The following is a 20,841-nucleotide window of genomic DNA, read 5'->3' on the forward strand; positions in this document are numbered from 1 at the left end:
GGATCTACTGGTCTATCACACACCATACCACTCAGAAACTGTCAACCTGACAAAACAGTTGAATGGTCTTTTGAACATGATGCTGAGGCACTAGTTTGAGATGATGCCCTATGGGAAAAAAGTTCCATCCTTCAGGACGATGTATTCATACTAAATAAGTGAATAGTAGTAGGCCACCTGGGGCCAATAGCCAGATGGCAGAAATAGTAGATCAGTAATCTTTAAAGAACTCCTACGAATGACTAAGAAAAAAGTTAGAAATATCCTCTGAAAAATCTGGGAAGGTTTTATTTCTAAAGTTCAGTAAAATGAAGTTTTATTTTTATAATGTGGTAGGCTGAATCTAAAATGACTCCCAGCGACCCCTGTCTACTGGTTCTCGTACCCTTATGTTATATCTTCCTCTTGTGTATGGGCTGGGCCTACTGACTTGCTTCTTAGAATATGGCAAAAATCATAGGCTGCCACTTCCAAGATTAAATTGAAGATAGGACTTCGCACTGTCTTGTCCTTTTGCTTGCTTACTCTGAAGGAAGCCAGCTGCCATCGCCATATTGTGAGCTGCACTATGGAGAGACCCACATGGCAAGAAACCAAAGAAGACCTCCAGTAAAAAGTTTGTGAGGAACTGAATCCTGCCAAAACTTCTTTTGTGGATTTATCCCAAGTCAAGTCTTAACATGATGCTTTAGTTCCAGCTGACACCTTAACTGCAGCCCTGTGAGAGACCCAGAGCCACAGATCCAGTCAAGCTAGGCCCACATTCCTGACCTACAGAAATCGAGTCAAAAATGTTGTTTTAAGCCACTAAGTGTGGGAATAGTTTTATGCAAAAATAAAAAATGCATATGGGAATTTTTATGTTTTACATATTTTTAAAATTTAAAAATCTAATATGAAATAAACTTTAGCCAAACTATACATGTTCCAATTATAACTTGATTCCCATACATGTTGTCTTCTTCAGACTTTGATGGGCTTGATTCTCTGATTTCAATAACAGAACTGGATTTTCGTTGAGACCTGGATTCCTTATTTCATCCTCTCTAACCTTTGGTTTTTACAATGCTGATAAGTGCTTTAATTGTATGTGAATAAGGAAAACCACTAATACTATAAAAGGAATTATTCTGAGATCAATCTTCTAAATTTGTATTCTTTGTGTTCTTTTGTGTGCTTCTTTAAAATTTTTCAGATTGCATCTGTGTGACAAAGTCAACTAAATGTACCAAAATATTTTCTTGATTTCATTCCCCTTGAAATCATTAATCCTACAAATAGTAAAATCTGTATGTCTAAGTTGCTGCAAATATTAAGACTGGGATAAAGCACCCCTTTTGTTCAGAGTTACTATAATTGAGGAAGCTATTTTATAATTTGTATAACTCCAAAATGTGTAATATCAAGCCTAATGTCAGATAGACTCAAACACTCATGAGTTTTGAGGGTTGTAAAAGATATCCTCTTACTTCAGATGTATCTGCCATTTTGGAAAAATTCTAATAATTTTTTTCCACCAACAATATTATTCACTATATAATCAGTTATATTCATCATATTTTAGCTATATTTAAAATATATTCAGAATGTTTTAAAAATTATTAAAACAAGTACCATTTAAATATAGTTCTGCTTAGAGATGGAACTGAAATAAACAATAAATTGTTTTATGAGTGAAATCCTTTCATTTGCCACAACATGGATGGAACTGGAGGACATTATGTTAAGTGAGATAAGCCAGGAACAGAAAGTTAAACACTGCATGTCTCATTCATAATGTGGAAGCCAAAAAAAGTTGATTTCATAGAAGTTAAAAGTAGAACAGAGGGTACTAGAGGCTGAGAAGGGTAGTGAGAAGCAGGGAATAAGGAGAGATTTGTTAAAGGATACAAAATTATAGTTAGATAGGAGGAATAAGTTCTAGTGTTCTATAGCACTGTAGGATGACAATAGTTAACAATAATATATTGGTTTCAAATAACTAGAAGAATATATTAGTTTCAAAGTATCACAAAATGGTGGCGGAAAAGACCCGAATGTATCGCCTCCCATTTGTAAAGGCCAGAAGTCTGAAATCAGGTTTCCGTAGGGCCCTGATCCTTCTGGAGTCGCTAGTTTCAAATAACTAGTTGAATGGTCCCAACACAAAGAAATGATGTATGTTTGAGACGAAGGATATGCTAATTACCCTTATCTGTTTACTACATATTATATAGAATTATCACTATGTGCACAAATATGTACAATTATTATGTGTTAATTGAAACATTTTAAAAAATTTAAAAATAAATATTTGTCTATTTGAAATTCTTGACTAGTCATATTTTCACTAAAATCGAAGATTTTATTTTTGAATATTAACTCAGTTTAATAGGACAAAAATCATATTAATTCAAGAATGGTAAACCTATAGTAATGATCTAAACTTGCAGTAATACTTTACGCTCATTAAATATCAAACATTTTTATGTGCTCCTTCATTTTTTCCTGTGTGCTGGGAGACAGATGGAAGAGGAGCTTCCTCCAAACCTCTCCTACAGTATTGATGCTCCAGGGAAGCGTTGCAGAAATATCAGATCTGATATTTCTCTGAATACCTCAGAGATGTGCAGCAAAGTAACTGAAGGCATTATCAGTTCTATCTCTCAGCCTACAAAATTCCCTGGGAGGTCTTGTACTGACCTCTGAGCAAATCCATGCATCTTAAAAACAGAATTTCTGTGCTATCACTTAATAGAAATAATGCTCCTTCACTCTTTGGCTTCATGAAAACTTTGCTTCTATGGATTTATTATTCCCTGCTTTCCAAATTGATCTGGACACAAGACAAAATGATAAAATCCCATTTCAACCTAAATGAAAATTTCTGGCATGTAATCAGAAGTACTATAATAGCAAGTATTAAAAATTGAGCAAAGTAGAAATCTGACAAGATGAGATACATATGAGGTTTATATGTGTGTATTATTTCTATGCTAATGAAGTTCAATAAATATTTGTTAAATGAATGATTTTTCTCTCTTTCTTTCTTTCTTTTTTTTTTTTTTTTTGAATTTTAGGAAGTTTAGCTTGTATAACTCATCATCTAAAGTTCTGAATTTTTCACAGTTACTAATTTGGAAAGTTTTGAAAATAAGACCAGGTGGTCAAGTCTAAGGCCTTACATTTGGGATGGTGGATTCCCCCAGGGTAACAGTCTGTCAAGAAAATCTTTATGCAACACACAGTCCACATTCTTCTGCCAGGACTTGTGTGGAGTGAGGCTCTTAAGGCTCTCTGCAGGAGCTAATGTAATGTTCTTGCTGATGAGCAGACTGGTGAAATTGTGAATGCATAGCTTTCATGTTGTTATTATTGAGAAAGGCCATTACCTTTGAGAGATTTCTTCTGTTTCATTCCATTTTAGGGATAAAGATCAGGAATATTTCTTTACCAGTTTAGGGTATCAGAGCAGGGTGGAATTACGGTTCTGGCCACTAAGGTTTTCCTGTCTGTGAATTTTTCCAAGTTAATAAGCTTCATTTATCCTTCATTTCACTAAGTTAATATTGAAAAAAAAATTATCTCCATTATCTGCTTTTGCCCATGTGCTTTCAAACCTCCCTATATCCTTAACATTCCTGTTTGTGTTTTGAGACAATGAAATAATTGCTTTTCTTCTCTAGAATTTTCACTCATTTTGCCCGTTTCCAATAAATTTTTTTTTGATCCAAGTATTTATTTTGGAATACCTGCTCTCTGATAGCTGGAGTGGACAACTGAATTCCCCAAGCAGAGCTGATATACATATGTGCAGGACACCCATGTTCTCAGCCTGTGGCTAAACCCAAAATATAATCTAACTATCCTAACGATTTTGATACCACAAAAACTAGAATTTGACCTAGCCCACTCAGCCAGTTACATCATGAAATGACAATCCCACAAATAGTCAAAGTGTACAGCTACCATATGGTCTTAGAATATCTAGAAGTAGAAAAAATAAATGAGTTTTGGTCATGTATTATTATGGATATGTCACTTTTATGACCCATAGCAAATGTTTATCTTTTAAATTCATTCCATAACTAAAAAGAAAAAAAATTCCAAAGTTTTGCATTCCTACAATCTATATTAAATTTCTAAGCATTTTATGCATAATTCCAACTCAGCTCTTAAAATATCAACCATCACTTTTCTACATTGAGCATATTTACTTGTGCTTTCACATTTTATCAGCATTGCTATACACTCTGATATTTACAATAGTTTCTCCTGCTCCTTCTTCATCACGTAAGGTCCTACTTCCTCTATGAAGCCTTCTTAAATGACTGAAGCTCTCCTTGATTTTACCTAGTTAGATTTTAACATCTAGTATGTTGTATACATTTTATTTCTGTGTGTATGCTGGCTGTGAATCTCAAAAGACTGAGATTATTTTTTTACTTTTGTTTGCAAAAAAAAAAAAAAAAATGCCTTTCCCCAAATTGAATCCCCACATATGCACAATTAATTATCTTGCTGATTTAGTATTTTTTCTTAAGAAACAAGTCATCTAAATAAATTTTTTAAAACTCATTAGATTGGCAATTCGTGGCAGAATAATTAGCTAGTACTTTGTTGCCTAGTGTTCTCATCATTCTCCTACATTTTAATCAGTATTGGAGCTTATTAATTAGACTCCCAGTTAGTGTCCAGCCTTAGTCACCAACGTGTTGGAATTACCGCAAAAAAATCCAAATCATTATAGGGAGCAAACTGAGGCAATAGATAACACATCCACGAGTTAAAGATAATCTGAAGTAAGTGAACTAAAGAAACAACTTAATTTGATTGAAGTTTGAGTTTTCCTAAAATTGGTTTCTTGGCAAGAAATCTTAACAGTAGAAATAATGGCAGTTAAGAAAATAACTCATCAGTTGCATTTTCTTCTATGATAGATAGCTCTTTATGGAAAATTACTTTATCTTAGTTGAAGTGATGGTAGTCAGGTAGCACTTAAATATATTCATTTTTTTGCTCTAAAATGCTCCCAAATGGAATTTTTTTCCTCTACATATTTCCACAAAATCAGAATTTAGATTCCATAAAATTGTTATATCTCATGTATTTTTCTAAATTTAAACTTTGGGTGGTTGTTTGAGGTTTTATTTTTCAGGGACAATAAAAAATAAAGATGAATTTATAAATAAATGCTTTTTTCTAATTCATTATATTAATAGTAAAGATGGTATAATTTTCATTTATCTTAAATGGCATTGTAGTAAGTGTTGGGAAAATAAAATTGAATACAAAATCTTCTCCCAGTCGAGAAAACCTCTTCACAATGTTTTCAAGTCAAGAAAGAAAATAGTGTTATTACTGAATAAGTATTAAATTAGAACGTGATGTGTATCCCAGACAATTCTCTAAAGGATTGCAAAGACAGAAATAAATATCACACTTTTATATACATTACATATGTGTTCTTAAGATAACCAATGCATTACGTATATACCCATTATATAGGTGTTCTCGAGATAAACGATAACATATTTTCAAAGAAGAGACTTTGACAGCACCGTTTCTTACACTAAATTCTCCCCATAATTGGGATGACTATTTGTGTTAGTTAACTGATTTTATACAAAGGAAAAACAAATTTCTCATGTCTTTATAACAGCAAGTAGTTTTGTAACTTGGAGCAAGGTTCCCAAAGAAGTTAGGCTCTTATTCGCTTACAGAAACTGGGAAACAGGGATGCTATCTATCTTGATGTCTACATTTCAATGAGATGGCTCCCAGTTCTTTGAGAAAGACATTTCAGGGTCCTAAAACTGAGATAAGGCTCACTTAGCTTTTAAAAGGATTTACATATTTTTCAAGGAAACATAGTAAGAAATTTTAAATTTTCTAAAGTGAATGCGCTAAGAAAGGGGGAAAGCATCTCTTCCCTTAACAGGGAAAATTAAGTCTCTTATTTTCATTTGTCCTTACATCAGCATAGTCCAAATTGCTCCTGATTTTAATAGTAGCAGGGTAGAGAAGGAGTGCAAATATCAGAACCTTAATTACAACATTGAGGAATTCACCTTTTACCATTCCCAACACACAAGCAATATACCATTAATATCTATATGAGTTAAGGACTACATTCTTGTCACCATTGGGAAACATAAATTATAAAATCCCAAAATGTACTGTAGACTTTAACAGGTTAGATACTATTGAATTAGAGGAAGAAAATCTTAGAATTCTCCATCATAGAAAATAATGGTTACATAATAAAATGCAGCTTTTATTTTCTAACAAGGGAAGAATTTTTTTTTTCCAGAGGTACTCATCTATTCTTTTTCCTTCATTTATTCTGAACACACCATGAGCAAATAAGGTAGGATGAAGCAACAGGAAATACATAGAATTGGGTCAAGTTTTCAGTCCCAAATTTTATTAGGCTTTTTCCCCACATTCGATCATATTTTATTTATTCTTCAATGAGCTCAGTTGTTATTTGATAATAAAGCTTCAACAAATGTTTCTCAGGTTTGGTTAACTTTCTCCCTTGCCTAAATTTGTTCACATTATTATAATGGATAGTGTATAGCCACTTAATACTTCTTGATAATTGAAATTCAGTCACTGGAGCTAAATAAAGTCAGCATAAATTCTTGCTTATATTATATAATGGAAGGCATGCATAGGATGCAACTGGAGGTTATAGTTATAGTTATGTATACCAGCTTTCCCATGTACCAACTTGCTAGGTAACTATAATATCTACTTCCATGGGGTACTGTAAAGACTAAATGAAATTATGTGGTGAGCACAGTGTAAACTATAAAGCAAAAGTAGATCTGAATCTGAATGAAGCTCAAGGAATGTTGTTGGGTTAAATATGTTTTCAGAGCCTTTCTAAGACTTAGCATTTTATACTCTGCTGATTTAGGATTTAGAATAATATTGCAGATTTACTTCCTTTCATTTCCACAGTCCTTTTCATTCATCTTAAGTATTTACCCTTCAATTTCATTTGTTGGGTTTTTAAATTTTATACCACATGGATATTAACCTTTGTGAGTGGAACCAGATTAATTGGTATCCGTTGATGTCTCTGAGATTTATTTAAAATTGGAAATGGGAAATGGGCCTAAATAGACATCTGGTATGAAAAACAAGTTGAAAGCTTGATATCTCCTTGGTGATAAAATGTATTTGATTTAGAATTACTAAAAGATATCGTTCTTTAGAGGTTTTTCTTTAATTGGGACAATAGTCCAAAAATTTGATTTTACCTGGCTAAGAAACAAAATGATATTTGAAGATACAATATTATTTTTTTTATTTTTTTTTTATTTTTTATTTTTTGTTTGTTTTTCAGCTCATCAAGGGGGTACAAAAGATCAGGCTATATACATTGCCCATGCCTCCCCATCCCCCCGAGTCTGAGCTTTAGTTGTGTCCATTTCCTAGACAGTGCACATCACTCTCATCATGTAGGTGTGCACTCCTCCCCTCCCCCCACCCCATCCCCCCCAGAGAGAACTTCAAACGTGTCCATTCCCCAGGCAGTGCGCATCGCACTCATCAAGTAGGTATACACCCATCCCTTCCACCCATCCCCGACCTCTGTCCAATACCCAATTGGTGTGAATCCCAAATGTGCTCTCAGGGAAACCAGTTTGCTGGTGAGTACATGTGGTGCTTGTTTTTCCATTCTTGGGATACTTCACTTAATAGAATGGGTTCCAGCTCACTCCAGGAGAACCAAAGAGATGCCATATCGCCATCATTTCTGATAGCTGAGTAATATTCCATGGTATACATATACCACATTTTGCTAATCCATTCATGAATCGATGGGCATTTGGGTTGTTTCCATATCTTTGCGATTGTGAATTGTGCTACTATAAACATTCAGGTGCAGGTGTCTTTTTTATAGAATGACTTTTGTTCTTCTGGGTAGATGCCCAGTAATGGGATTGCTGGATCGACTTTTGCTCTGTGAAACTGGGAAACATCACATACAATATCAATTTCACTTCTAAACACATACTGGAGGATGTTAGCATTACTTTTCTCTTAGGGAAAAGGAAGACTTTCTACATTCTATAGAATGTAGTCTCTTGAGCATTAGGACACATGCTTAGATACCCAAGCAAATTAGAACACTTGCCCTGGAAGATGTCAGGTACATGCTGTCTGGGAGAGAGGTAAGCAAAGCATATATCCAAGTTGTGCTTATATAATAAAGCTATTTTTAAATCCATAAATTCTATTTTTACCTATTTTTTCCTAGAAATATCTGACATAGCTGTAAAATCTAGGAGTATAGCCATTATTATGGATATTTACATGAAGAATATTTTGATTAAAAGTCAGCTGATTAAGTATTAAAAAGTTATTTGCCAACAGCAAATACACTTAAGTTCCTTCATAGTACCTCATTAAAAAACAAACCCAAAGTGTCTTAAAAGGGGCCTTTATCAATATTTTTCCATTTTTGAAAAGCCCATCTCTATTTTGCTACCACAATATTATTATTATTTAGCACATGTATGAGTTGTAATTTTAGTATTTTTGAGTCTGGATTGAATTCTAACAGTATTTTTCTAAGGTGAAATTAAAATAATCAAGTTCAGTAGTGAAATGTGAGTAAGAAAATGATTAATAAGAAAGAAAAATTGGTTAAATAGTTAAATCAACTAGGTTAGAATAATTTAAACTAAGACATAAAGTAATGTCATGGAATAAAGTTTGAAAACAAGTTATTGATGTTTCACATTTAAATGTAGCTGGTAAAAATTCCATTTAAATTGTAATGTCAGGGACCCCATCTTGTGACCAAGTTGGAATCAGATGTGTCTGGATGTGTCTAGCAAAATGGAGAGGAACAGAAGCTTGAGTCATTACCAGCATTCCAGCCACATGAGGAAGGGAGAGTCTCTGAGGAAAATTCATTCAACCAGAAGGAAGCAGCAGCCATGGGCATGCCATATAATTTTCTGAGAAGAATAGACTGTTCAAGTTCATCTTCTTTGATATCATTGAATTGTTTGGCATGAGAACTAGCAGAATCAACACTACTGTGAGACTCTATTAATAAAGCAAAAACCAAACGTGTCCTACCCACATCGTTTTTCCACATGGTATTCTCAGAGGACTGTAAGTGGCTGAAAACACAGAAGTATTTGGTGCCACACTGGGAAACCCTGTAGTGCCCAGTAGGGGCTGCCACCCTGTCTGGGCAACGTGGTGCTGGATCACACAGATGCATTTCTAAGCCATATGAAGAATCAAAGTATCATAGAAACAGTCACAAGAAAATTTGCCTTGGGCTAGTGACATTTTGTCAGAGATACGAAGGCAATGATTGAGAAAAATGGAGTTATTCCTCTTGTTATGACTCCATGTGTATATACAAGTAAGGCCTAGGAAACTGGAAGAACTCTCTAGTAAATGAATGAATGTCCCTGTCTTTTAAGAGGAAATAGCTTAGAGAGGTTCTGATGATTGGTCCTTTGGCCATTTGCATGAACATCCCAGAGCCTGGGAGCTTGAGGAAGGCTAATATTAGAAGGTGCTGGAAGAAGGTTTTTGGATGGGTTGAATTAGGTCTACCTGATTAAATTCTTGAAAAAAAGTTTTTAAGCAAACACCCAACACATATTGCACAATATGGTGTTTCCAAGGCCCAGACTGTCTTGCTTATGACAACGAGCTTCACTCTTTGGAATTTGACTTGAATAAGTTGTAAAGGAAGAAGATTGCAGCTTAAAGTCCCCTAGGACCTCAGGTTCATGAAAGAACTTCTTAAAGTATTGATGGCACTGATGGATAGAGATAGGGGATTAAATCTAGCAACTGAGGGCTTCTTACAAGAGGGAGAGTAGAGTAGCAATCTCTACATCTAAGTGAGTGTGATAAACTTGGTTCTATTATGATCCTAGGTTCATAGTAATAAAAACACCAAAACAAAGCACTCACTAAACTTTAGTATGTGCCTTAGCAATCTAGGAAGTGCTTTATACATGCCATCTACTTTATTCCTCACAACCGCCTCATGAAATAGGTACAGTTATTATCTCTTTTAGACAGATGAAGAACTGAGGCTCATAGGAGACCAAAGACTTGCTTAAGATTTCACCGTATTTTAGGTTCCAAGCACTGTGCTTAAATTTAATCCTTAGGCTACTATTTAAAATAATGACTTATGAGACTTGAGCTATATTGAATGTATCTAGATATATTTTCTTAAAAATTTGTTTGTATAATATATTTGAAGCTCAGAGTTACAATTCAGATGTGTTGCCAAGTGGATACATTGGGATATGGACTAAACTTTTCTGACATTTGTTGGATGGAAACACATCCACTTTTTTTCCCTATAGTATTAAAGCTCTTGATAGAACTAAACAATTCTTCAATGATAACCTATAGAAAAGGTATAAAATATATAACAGTTTGCATTATAGGATGTATTTAAAAACAAGAAAGCTTCGTTGTAAATGGTTATTTTCTAAATTCTTTTTTCTTTTCTTTTGTTTTTTTCAATGACCTGTGAACTTTTTATTGGTATAAGGGCACTCTGGTCCTACTGCCTCAATGCCTCAGAACTTTGGTGTCGTTGGTCTCAGAAACCACTTTGCCGTCCATTATCCTGCGAATCGTGGTCTTTTGGATGGTTTGCATGGAGTTGCTGCTGTCCAGGGCATCACCAAGATTGAAGTCTTCCCCGTCTTCCAGCAGGCGGCGGTAGGTGGCAATCTCAGCCTTCAGCTTGACCTTGATGTTCAGCAGGGCCTCGTACTCCTGGGCCTGGCGCTGCCCCTCTGCCCGGGTCTGTGCCAGCTCCGACTCCAGGTGCAGCAGGACCCCGTTGAGCTGCTCCGTCTGCATGGCGTAGCGGGCCTCCACCTCTCTCAGGCTGTTCTCTAAGTCGGCCTTCACATTTCTCATGGAGTCCAGGTCGATCTCCAAGGACTGGACGGTACGTCTCAGCTCCGTGAGTGTCATCTCGGCAGCGTCGACCTCGGCGGACTGTGAGGTGACCGCTGTGGTTCTCTCCTCAATCTGCTGGGACCGGTACTTGTCCAGCTCCTCTCGGTTCTTCCGAGCCAGCTCATCATACTGGGCCCGGATGTCCACCATGAGTTTGCTGAGGTCTGGGATTTGGGGGGGTCTACCTCCACGGTCAACCCAGAGCGGGCAATCTGGGCTTGTAGGCCTTTTACTTCCTCCCCCTGGTTCTTCTTCATGAAGACCAGTTCCTCCTTGAGAGCCTCGATCTCTGTCTCCAGCTGCAGCCGAGTGATATTGGTGTCATCAGTGACCTTGCGGAGCCCGTGGATGTCACTCTCCACAGACTGGCGCATGGCCGGCTCTATCTCATACTTGACTCTAAAGTCAGCAGCAGCAAGACGGGCATTGTCAATCTGCAGAACAACGCGGGCATTGTTCACAGAATTTGCAAAGATCTGAGCCCTCAGGTCCTCGCTGATTTTGAAGTAGTGCGCCCAGTCTCGGACCTGAGGCCCCTTCTTCTCCAGGTATTCCCGGATTTTGCTTTCCAGCCTCCGATTATCGATCTCCAGGCTCCTCACTCTGTCCAGGTAGGAGGCCAGGCGGTCGTTGAGCTCTTGCATGGTCTCCTTCTCGGTCTGGATGCCCCCTATTCCTGCCAGACCCCCGGCCATCCCCGCGGCCAGGCTCCCGGACCCCCAGCCGCTCCGCGTGCTGGTGGAGCGGGACATGGAGATCTGGGAGCCCGAGCCCCCGGCGCCTGCATAGACGCTGGCCGCGCGGCTGACGGGACGGACGCTACGGCTGGGCACCTGGACGGAGCCCAGGGACCGGTAGTTGGTGGAGAAGGTGGTGGAGCGAGTGCTGAAACTCATGCTGTCGGCGGAAGAGAGCGAGAGGACAGGACTCAAGAGTCGGTGGGGCTAAATTCTTTTTTCTTAAGCACATTTCTCTTAAGTATGCTTTTGGTATCTTTCCAGGGCTAATCACCCATTGTTAAAAAAATTATATTAGAGATGAGTAGACAGAAGTTGATTTTATTCTGATATTATTACCAGTAATAGCAGAAGGAACAGAGATAAGTCTGGATACTGAATTCCACTGAAGCAAAAGGCAAAGGGTTTTTACGTGCTGTGGTGGAAAAGGGCTAGAGGACATTTAGTGGGGAGGTTGACCAATGGGAGTTGTGGAGCACGTTGAGTTATTCCTGAGAGTGCAAATGTGTTTCTCTGTGATTAGGCCATCTGTGTTTGCTAATTAGTGCCCATTCAAGTTAGTCTCCCACCCTCCTACAGAGACTGGGAGATAGAGGTGTCATCTCCTTCAATATTTACATTTCAAAAAGATTGTTTCCAAGTCCTTGAGAAAGACTTTTCCTGGGCTATAAAACTGGTAGGGCTGGGAGATTTACATTCATGTCAAAGGGGCAGAGTGAGAATTTACAACAAGTTTTCTAAAGCAAATGATCTAGGAAAAGGGAGGCCAGGGAAGAAACCTGTGTAAAGTTTAGTCAAGCTGAGGGGAGCATTAAGGCCATCTTGATCACTATCACCCTGATGTTTTTGGATGTATCTGCAGCTTTCTCAGGAGGGTTCCTAGCAGTTTTGGTGACCCACACCGTATTGTGTCAGCCACAGTCCTGAAAAAGAAGCTCCTAATGACCTTGTTCAAGCTAAGAGATTTTTCCTGCTCAGAGTTTTTCTACAAATCCAGGCAAACAGAATTTGAGACTCAAGATTTATCCTTGCTGCTTTTTACCAATCTCTGTATTTTGTGCTACCTTTAACCCAGTTATGGTTCACTGTTTTGGAGATAGCCTCTATTTTTATACTGGGCCAACATTGAAACAATATTTTTATCAAGTTAAAAAAAAGCTGATTTGCAAAGTACTAGTGAATAATACAGATTTTACTAAGGAATTCTGAGAGGGACAAAGGAGAATTTAGGTCACATGAAAAATAAATTTTAATATCCCTCAAACGTCTCTACCCATCATCCCTTTTGAATTTCCTGTGAACATCTGCTCTTCTCTTGGAACAAAGAAAAAGACTGCTTCCAACTTTCTCAGAGATAGCCCCAGGGCCGGAAGTCAGTTACAGACTCTGAATGTGCCTATCAAAATGCCTGTCCCAATGTCCCACCCCTACTATACAGTGGTCTCTTCCTATAAGAGATTTTGTTGTTTAGAAGCAAATAGAAGATAATTCCCTAAAAATAGGTACATTTAAGTTCTTCTCTAAATGTGAATGGTACTTTAGCAGTTGAAGAACTTTGCACAAACTCATAAAAACTCAAAAGGAAAAAGTCCAAGGAAAACATGTCTATATACAGTTGGCCCTGAAAGTTTCAGCTAGGGCTAACGTACTGTTTCCTTGACCTGAAAGCCTCCTGTGAATTCTGGTACTTTCTTCCTCATACATAATTAAATTACATTTCTTAGCTCTTCACTATTCTGCTAAAGCTCTAAGGTAAGTCAACTCAACCTTTCCTGAAAGTCCTTCCTGTAATGCAGCCAAAGTTTAGTTTTGATCCCCTTTAGTGAAGAATTAAAACAGATTCTATAAAACAAGCCAGACCACACAAAATTTAAAATCGATCATAGTAGCCTAGTGACTACACAAAATCTTTGTGCTTTTATTCTTTTTTTATAAAGAAGGTGGTAAAGTAAGCTTTTAGTGTTCAGGGATAAGTAATTCTTAGATATTATTTTCAGATCATAACAGAATTATATAGCAGAGCTACAGTGTTGTAGGATCTGTTCCCAAGGAACTTCTGGGCAGTAAGTTGTACACAGAAAGAAAACCAAGATGTGCAATGAAAGAATAAAACCATGACATTATATTGTCATGAGCTTCTTAGTGTCAACAGAATCATAGTTAGAGTATTCTAAGGGCAAGATAGTCTCTTATGCCAAAAAACCTCAGGTCTTTTATTTTCTTTGAAATTGAGAGTTGATAAGACAACTACTGACTGGTTAAAAATCTAAGTAAGGATAATTCCTGACTTGTCAATTCTCTAGTAATTAGTAATGTTGAGCATTTCTTCATCTACCTGTTGGCCATTTTTATGTTTTCTTTTGAGAAATGTCTATTTACATTTTTTTGCCCATTTTTAATTGGATTATTATTATTTTTTTTTCTATTGAGTTATTGGAGCTCCTTATATATTCTGGTTGTTAATTTCTTATTAGATGGAAAGTTTGCAAATATTTTCTCCCATTATGTGAGTTGTCTATTCATTTTGTTGATTGTTTCCTTTGCTGTGCTTTTTGGTTTGATGTGATCACATTTGTCCATTTATGCTTTGGTTGCCTGAACTCTTGAGGTCTTATTCAGGAAATCTTAGCCCAGATTAAATTCCTGGAGCCTTTCCCAAAAGTATTTTTCTAGTAGTTTTATAGTTCCATATCTTTGATTTGTGTTTAATCCATTTTGATTTGGTATCTGTATATGGCAAGAGACAAGGGTCAAATAACGTTCTTCTGCATGTGGATATACAGGTTTCCCAGCCCCATTTATTGAAGAGACTGACCTTTCCCCAATCTATGTGTTTGGCACCTTTGTCAAAAATGAGTTGACTGTAAATGCATAGATGTATTTATGGGTTCTCTATTCTGTTCCATTGGTCTATATATCTGCTTTTATGCCAGTACCATGCTGTTTTGGGTACTATAGCTTTGCAGTATATTTTGAAATCATGTAATGTGATTCTAGCTTTGTTTTTTTTATTATGGTAGTCTGGGTTTTTTATGGTTCCATATAAATTTTAGAATTATTTTTTCTATCTCCATGAAAAATGTTATTGGTATTTTTGATAGGGATTGCATTAAATCTGTAGATTGCTTTGGGTAGCATGAGAATTTTAATAGTATTGATTCTTCCAATCCATGAAAATTCTAGGTTTGAAATAAATGTTTATTTCTTTCAACATTTTTAATATGTCATCCCACTGTCTCCTGGACTATAAATTTTCCACAGAGAAGTATGCCACTAGACATATCAGAACTCATTTATATGTTGCTGCTTTTAGGACCCTTTCTTTATTCTTGCCCTTTGAAAATTTGATAATAATATGCCTTGAGATAGTCTTATTTGGATTGAATCTGGTATTTGGTATTCTATGACCTTCTTATACCTTGATAATCATATCTTTCTCTAAATTTGGAAAGGTCTTCCTTATTATTTCTTTGAATGAACTTTCTACTCTAATCTCTCTCTCTTTACATTCTCTTTAAGGCTAATAACCCTTAGATTTGCCGTTTTGAGGTCATTTTTTTATATATTCTATGCCTGCATAATTTTTATTCTTTTTCATTTTTTCTCCTCTGTGTCTTTTTATATAACATTTCTTAATGCTCACTAATTCTTTCTTCTGTTTGATCAATTATTCTGTGAGAGATTCTGATACATTTTTCAGTTTGTCAATTGAATTATTCAGCTCCAGAATTCCTGTTTGACTTTTAAAAACTATTATTTCAATCTCCTTTTTAATTTTTTCTGAAAGAATTTTGAATTCCTTCTCTGTGTTATTTTGAAGTTCATTGAGCTTCTTCAAGACAGCTATTTTGCATTCCCTTTCTGAAAGGTCACAGATCTCTGTCACTCCAGGATTGGTCACTGGCACCTTATTTAGTCCATTTGGTGAGGTCATGTTTTCTGGATGTTCTTGATGTTTATGGATATTCTTTCATTTATGTCTGGGTATTGAAGAGGCAGTTAAGTATTTATTCCAATCTTTGCAGCCTTAGCCTGTTTATACCTGTCCTTCTTGAGCAGCCTTTCCATGTCTTCAAAGGGGATTTAGTATCATGACCTAACCCCGTGGCTGTTGCAGCCATGTCTGCACTTGGGAGTACCCTAAACCCAGGAACTCTGTGACTCTTGAACACTCCTAGATGCACTGGTGGCCTTGGGTAAGATAAGGGAGAATTCCCTCGGTTACCAGGCAAGGTCTTACACTCTTTTCCCTCTCTTTCCCCCAATCAGAAGGAATCTCTTTCTACTTTGGGCTACTTGGAGTTGGGGAGGGGTGATGAGAATATTCATGTGGCTACTACAGCTGGCACTGTCCCAGGTTATACCTGAAGTCTTACAGACTGGCACAACACGGGGCCTCACCCTTGGCCTAGGGCCACTACTGCCTTACTACCACTGATGTTTATTTGAGGCCCAAAATGCTTTCTTCAACAGGCAGTGAATCCTGCCAAGAATAGGTTCATCCCACCAGGACAGCATATTTCCTTCTGGCCCACGATAGGTCTAGAAATGTTATCAGGAGCAAAGGCCTAGAATTGGGAGCCTTAGGATTCTGCCTGGCACTTTAATTTCCTGTGACTGAGCTGGTATCCAACTTGTAAGACAAAGTCCTCTGTACTTTTCCTTCTCCTTTCCAAGTGGAAGAAGTCTCTCCCAGAGCTGCACTGCCTGGCATTGGGGAAGGGGTGATTTAAGCACTCCCTTGGTTACCACAGCTGGTTTTGCTCTGCGTCATACACACCCTAGGTCCACTGCCTCCAAGACCAAGACAGCACCAGATTTTGCCTAAGGACTGTTGTGCTTGTGGCCTGACTGCCAGTCAAATTTATTCTGGGCTCCAGACCACTTTATACGGTTGGTGGTGAAGTCATTTGAGAACTGGGTTCCCCCAACTGGATGTTGATTCCTCTCTGGCCCAGGACTGGTCTAAATGCTCCCTCCATTGGTGCTGGCAGTATTCTGCCCTGGTTGTGCTCCACTGTGATAGGGCAGCAGTAGTTTCAATGTAAAGTCCCAGACTCACTTTGCTCTCCCTTCCCCAAGTGCACAGATTCTCTCTCTGTGCACTTCCTGGGGGTGTGGGAGAGGTGATATAGGCAATATAAGACTGTCTTTCCTTTCCTGTTCAATTCCTCTTTCCTTAATATATGTTAAAACCAATTACTGTGATTGCTCACCAATTTTTTTGATTCTTATAAAGGTGTTTTCTTGTGTGGATAGTTGTTCAATTTGTTTTTCCTATGAGGAGACAATCACTGGAAGATTCTATTTGACCATCTAGCTCTGCCTTCCCTCTATTTTACCCTTTTCTTATGAGAAAATTTAAAATAATGTCCATCCCAATTAAGGCAAATAGAGAGAGAGATTTTGGCATTGCAAAAGAATGGAGTGGAGAGCATCAATTCATCAGCCATCTTCTAGTCTTGTTCTCCATTCAATTAGCCATCTAATCAGAGGGGCAAGCCGAAAAGAAGTCACCTGGGAAAAAGAAGAATTTCTCCCAAGGAACATGAGTTGAATAAGATATGGCCAGTAACTGCAGATTTTTGCAATATGAAACAAGGACAGATTAAGAAAGAGAAAAGTTTCATCCATAGTCTCATATTGAAAGGGATGATGAGAAAGAGAAAATGAAGGAAAGAACAGATACAAATCTTCCAGGGCAACAAATCTTGACCCAATACCTTACTTGAACCTTTGGTAATATGGAGAATATAAAGGAAAGACACATGAAACTGTGTCTTTGGGAAGCAGTAATGGCCTAGGACAGATGGCTTAGAGGAAGCTTTAATGTGTACATGGCAGCCAAGATAGTGCGAAATGGGTGCTGGGGATGGATCTCATTTGCATGTTAAGAGCTGCCTGTGTAAAGTTGATTATAATCATTCAGATTTATAAACCATATTTTGATAAATAATTCTCATATGTGGATAGAGCATGCAGAAAATGTAACAAATGTCCCCAAGGACACTTTCAGAATCCCCACCCTTTCTAAAGTATATTATTAAATAAATAGCACAGTGTACGATGCAATGTGGAGCAAGAAACTGGGAACATAAAAATAAAATGTAAGTAGTGAAATGTTGTACAGGCAAAGGACATTCTCATTACATATCACCATGTTTTGAAGTAAATTTTGGGGTCTTGTTTTTTTCTCACATTCTGTTTAAGGAAGAGTGACTGTAGTATGATGAAATACTTGACCAGTTATTTCAAAGCTGTCCAAAAACTTAGAAGAAAGTGTATCTATATTTTCATACCTTAGATGTTTATATATCTCACCAAGAACATCATTATATACCTCAAAACATATTCTTGATGAATTGAAACTCTTATTTTTATGGTGTTTTTACAGCATTTCATGTTGACATAATTTTAAACAATTCCTCAATTTAGCCTCAAGTAGGAAACATATTGGAAGCTGCAACAGATTTCAAAATCCCAGTAGGATCCATACTTCATAAAGCAAAAGAAAATAACATGATCAAATAATTTTTTAAAAAATCAAGCTATTTTCCCCATAACTTGTAAACTCAATGAAAATTAAAGAAAAAAATCATAGAAGGAATTAATTGCCTTTAGAATTACTAATGAAAATTTACATAGCAAATATAATCAATTCTGAAAGAGTTGACTACAAAAAGACCCATGTCCAGTTTTATATCATTCAATTTTTTTTTTATCTTTTGTATTCCTTCATTAAAACTGCTAGAGAAAAACAGTTATGTAATGAATGCTCTAAATATTCAAGGTCTCCAACTTCAGCCAAGCCCTCACTAACAACATGTGACCCTTATGGGTTCCTGGTTCATTCCCTCTTCTAATCACCATGGCAGCTATTTTGCACCTTCAGTACTCTACTTAATCCCACACCCCACCCTCATCAGGTGACCCTGTTTCTTTCTTTCTTTTTCTTTTTTTTACAGAGAAATTGAAGCTTCTAGACATTAGGTCCCACCATAATAAAAATACTCCTTACTACAACCCACAAAGCTGATGTTCTCTTTTATCTACAGATCAGAACATTTAAATTCTCAAGTAGCAGACCCTGTATTAAAATGCAGATCTGACTTTAAAGCCCATGTTCTTTTTATTATACTAGACTGCCTCTCCAGGTAGTATCTACTGAGCACTCACCTTGTATAGGTTCTGATGTTGGTAGATGCTATGCTTTATCTTAGTTAATCTTTATAATAAAACTACAAGTGAGAAGTGTTATGCTCACTTAACAGATGAGGAATCAAGAATCCAGAATGTACAAAAAGCCCATCAAATACAGTTACCTATTGAGAAAAGTGGCTCCAATCAGTGTTTTGCCCTCTTTAGCTGCCATCTCTTGAGCAAACCTTGAACAGAAAAGTTTGTTAGGAAGGTAAAAGTTGCTGACCAGGACTTTCCCTACTGAGTGACTTTATGTGTAACTCAATCACATTCTCTCCTTGTGAAATATAAACGCAAATAAAACAATCTGTGAACTTCTCAATTCCCAGAAGACAGAAGAATGGGGACCTGGGATATTGTGCTGCTGGTGAGAGGATAAAAATAATAAAAGGATGGGATTGGGTTTTCCTTTTAGCTTTCAGCCCTAGCCTTCATGATAACACAGCTGAGGTGGATATACATATCTTTATGATTCATTTCACTGACGAATGCAATTTCTTTCCAATAAAACAAGGAATGTTTAGACTTTTTCACAGTACCAGATTCAATGAGTGCTGCCTAGCTTGACATAGCATCCAACATCAGAGAATGTGACTGTCTTTGCAAACAAGAAATAACATTTAGAAGAATACCTTGTAATTAAAGCAAACTTTACAACTTGAGTATATCATGAATATGTGGAGACTCAACTTTTCTTCCGTAAAAATTAGATTTAAGTGACCTGTGCCTGCCGACCTCACCTATAGTAATGACTTTCCCTCCCTCTTGTTCTCCTCCCCTTCCTCCTCATCCTTCTCTTCTTCCTTCTTAATACATAAGATGTTCAATTTAACATTGTCAAAAAAGTTTATTTACTCAAGATCAGAATATGATTGACCATATCAAATTTAAATCTAAATTTCAAATAGATCATGCTAGGGTTTTACACTTCTCTCTAGTTAAAGGAAAGCTTGTGAGAGCACAAAGCCAGATAATGGTCCCGTGAATTAGGTGGTGGCAAAGAGAGATGGGTGGTACTTGCAGGGTGGAGTACATCTGCCAGTGTTGTCTTTGTATGAAATGAGCCACATGTCTTTTTTATTTTATTATTTGTTCTCCCATTTGTCTGTTAATGTACCCTTGCATTGTATCCAGTTTTTGGCTATTGTGAGTAAAGTTCTTATCATTAATATGTGATTTTACTTTCCTTAGGAAAATGTCTAGGAGAGAGAATTCTGGTTCAGAGTCTAAGCATGTATATGTCTGTGTTTTTGTAAAGTAGTTTTATAATCCCAGCAGCAGTGATGGAATCTTCGACATCCTCACCATTAGAATTTGTCAGGGATATTTATTTGTTTGCTTGTAATTCTACTGAATGCAAAGTAGTATTTTGTGTAATTTTAAAAAATGATGCATATATTCACATTGGTGGGATACATGTGATATTTTGATATACGCATGTGTAAAGATCAAATAGGGTGATGAGGATGTCCATCACCTCAAATATTTATCATTTCTTTGTGTTGGGAACATTTAAAATCCTCTCTACCTACTTTTTAATATACAATAAATTGTTGTTAACTGTATTCACCCTACTGTGCTATTGAATATTAGAACTTACTCCTACTATCTAACTGTATGTCTGAACCCATTAACCAACCTTTCTTCATCCCCTCATCCAACCAATACCAGTTTTGGGTAGGCATTATTTTGTCCTACTTCCATGAGATCAACTTTTTAGTTCCCATGTATGAGCAAGATCATGTAATATCTATCTTTCTTACCTGGTTTATTTCACTCAACATAAGTTCTTCCAGTTCCATCCATGTTGCTGAAAATGGCAGGATTTCATGTTTTTAAAAAATTCTTCTTTATGACTGAATAGTATTCCATCATGTATATATATATATACCATGTTTTCTTTATTCATTCATCTGTCTATGGACACAGATTGATTCTGTATTCTGGC

At 36.8% G+C, this 20,841-nt stretch overlaps 1 pseudogene; it reads right to left on the reverse strand.

The window, feature by feature from the left end:
- Nucleotides 1-10,511: 10,511 nt before the first annotated feature.
- Nucleotides 10,512-11,852, reverse strand: LOC138383347 (keratin, type I cytoskeletal 18 pseudogene; annotated as a pseudogene).
- Between the last annotated feature and the right edge of the window lie 8,989 nt (nucleotides 11,853-20,841).

Source organism: Eulemur rufifrons, chromosome 5 (genome assembly GCF_041146395.1).
Source record: "Eulemur rufifrons isolate Redbay chromosome 5, OSU_ERuf_1, whole genome shotgun sequence".
In the NCBI taxonomy this organism is placed as follows: domain Eukaryota; kingdom Metazoa; phylum Chordata; class Mammalia; order Primates; family Lemuridae; genus Eulemur; species Eulemur rufifrons.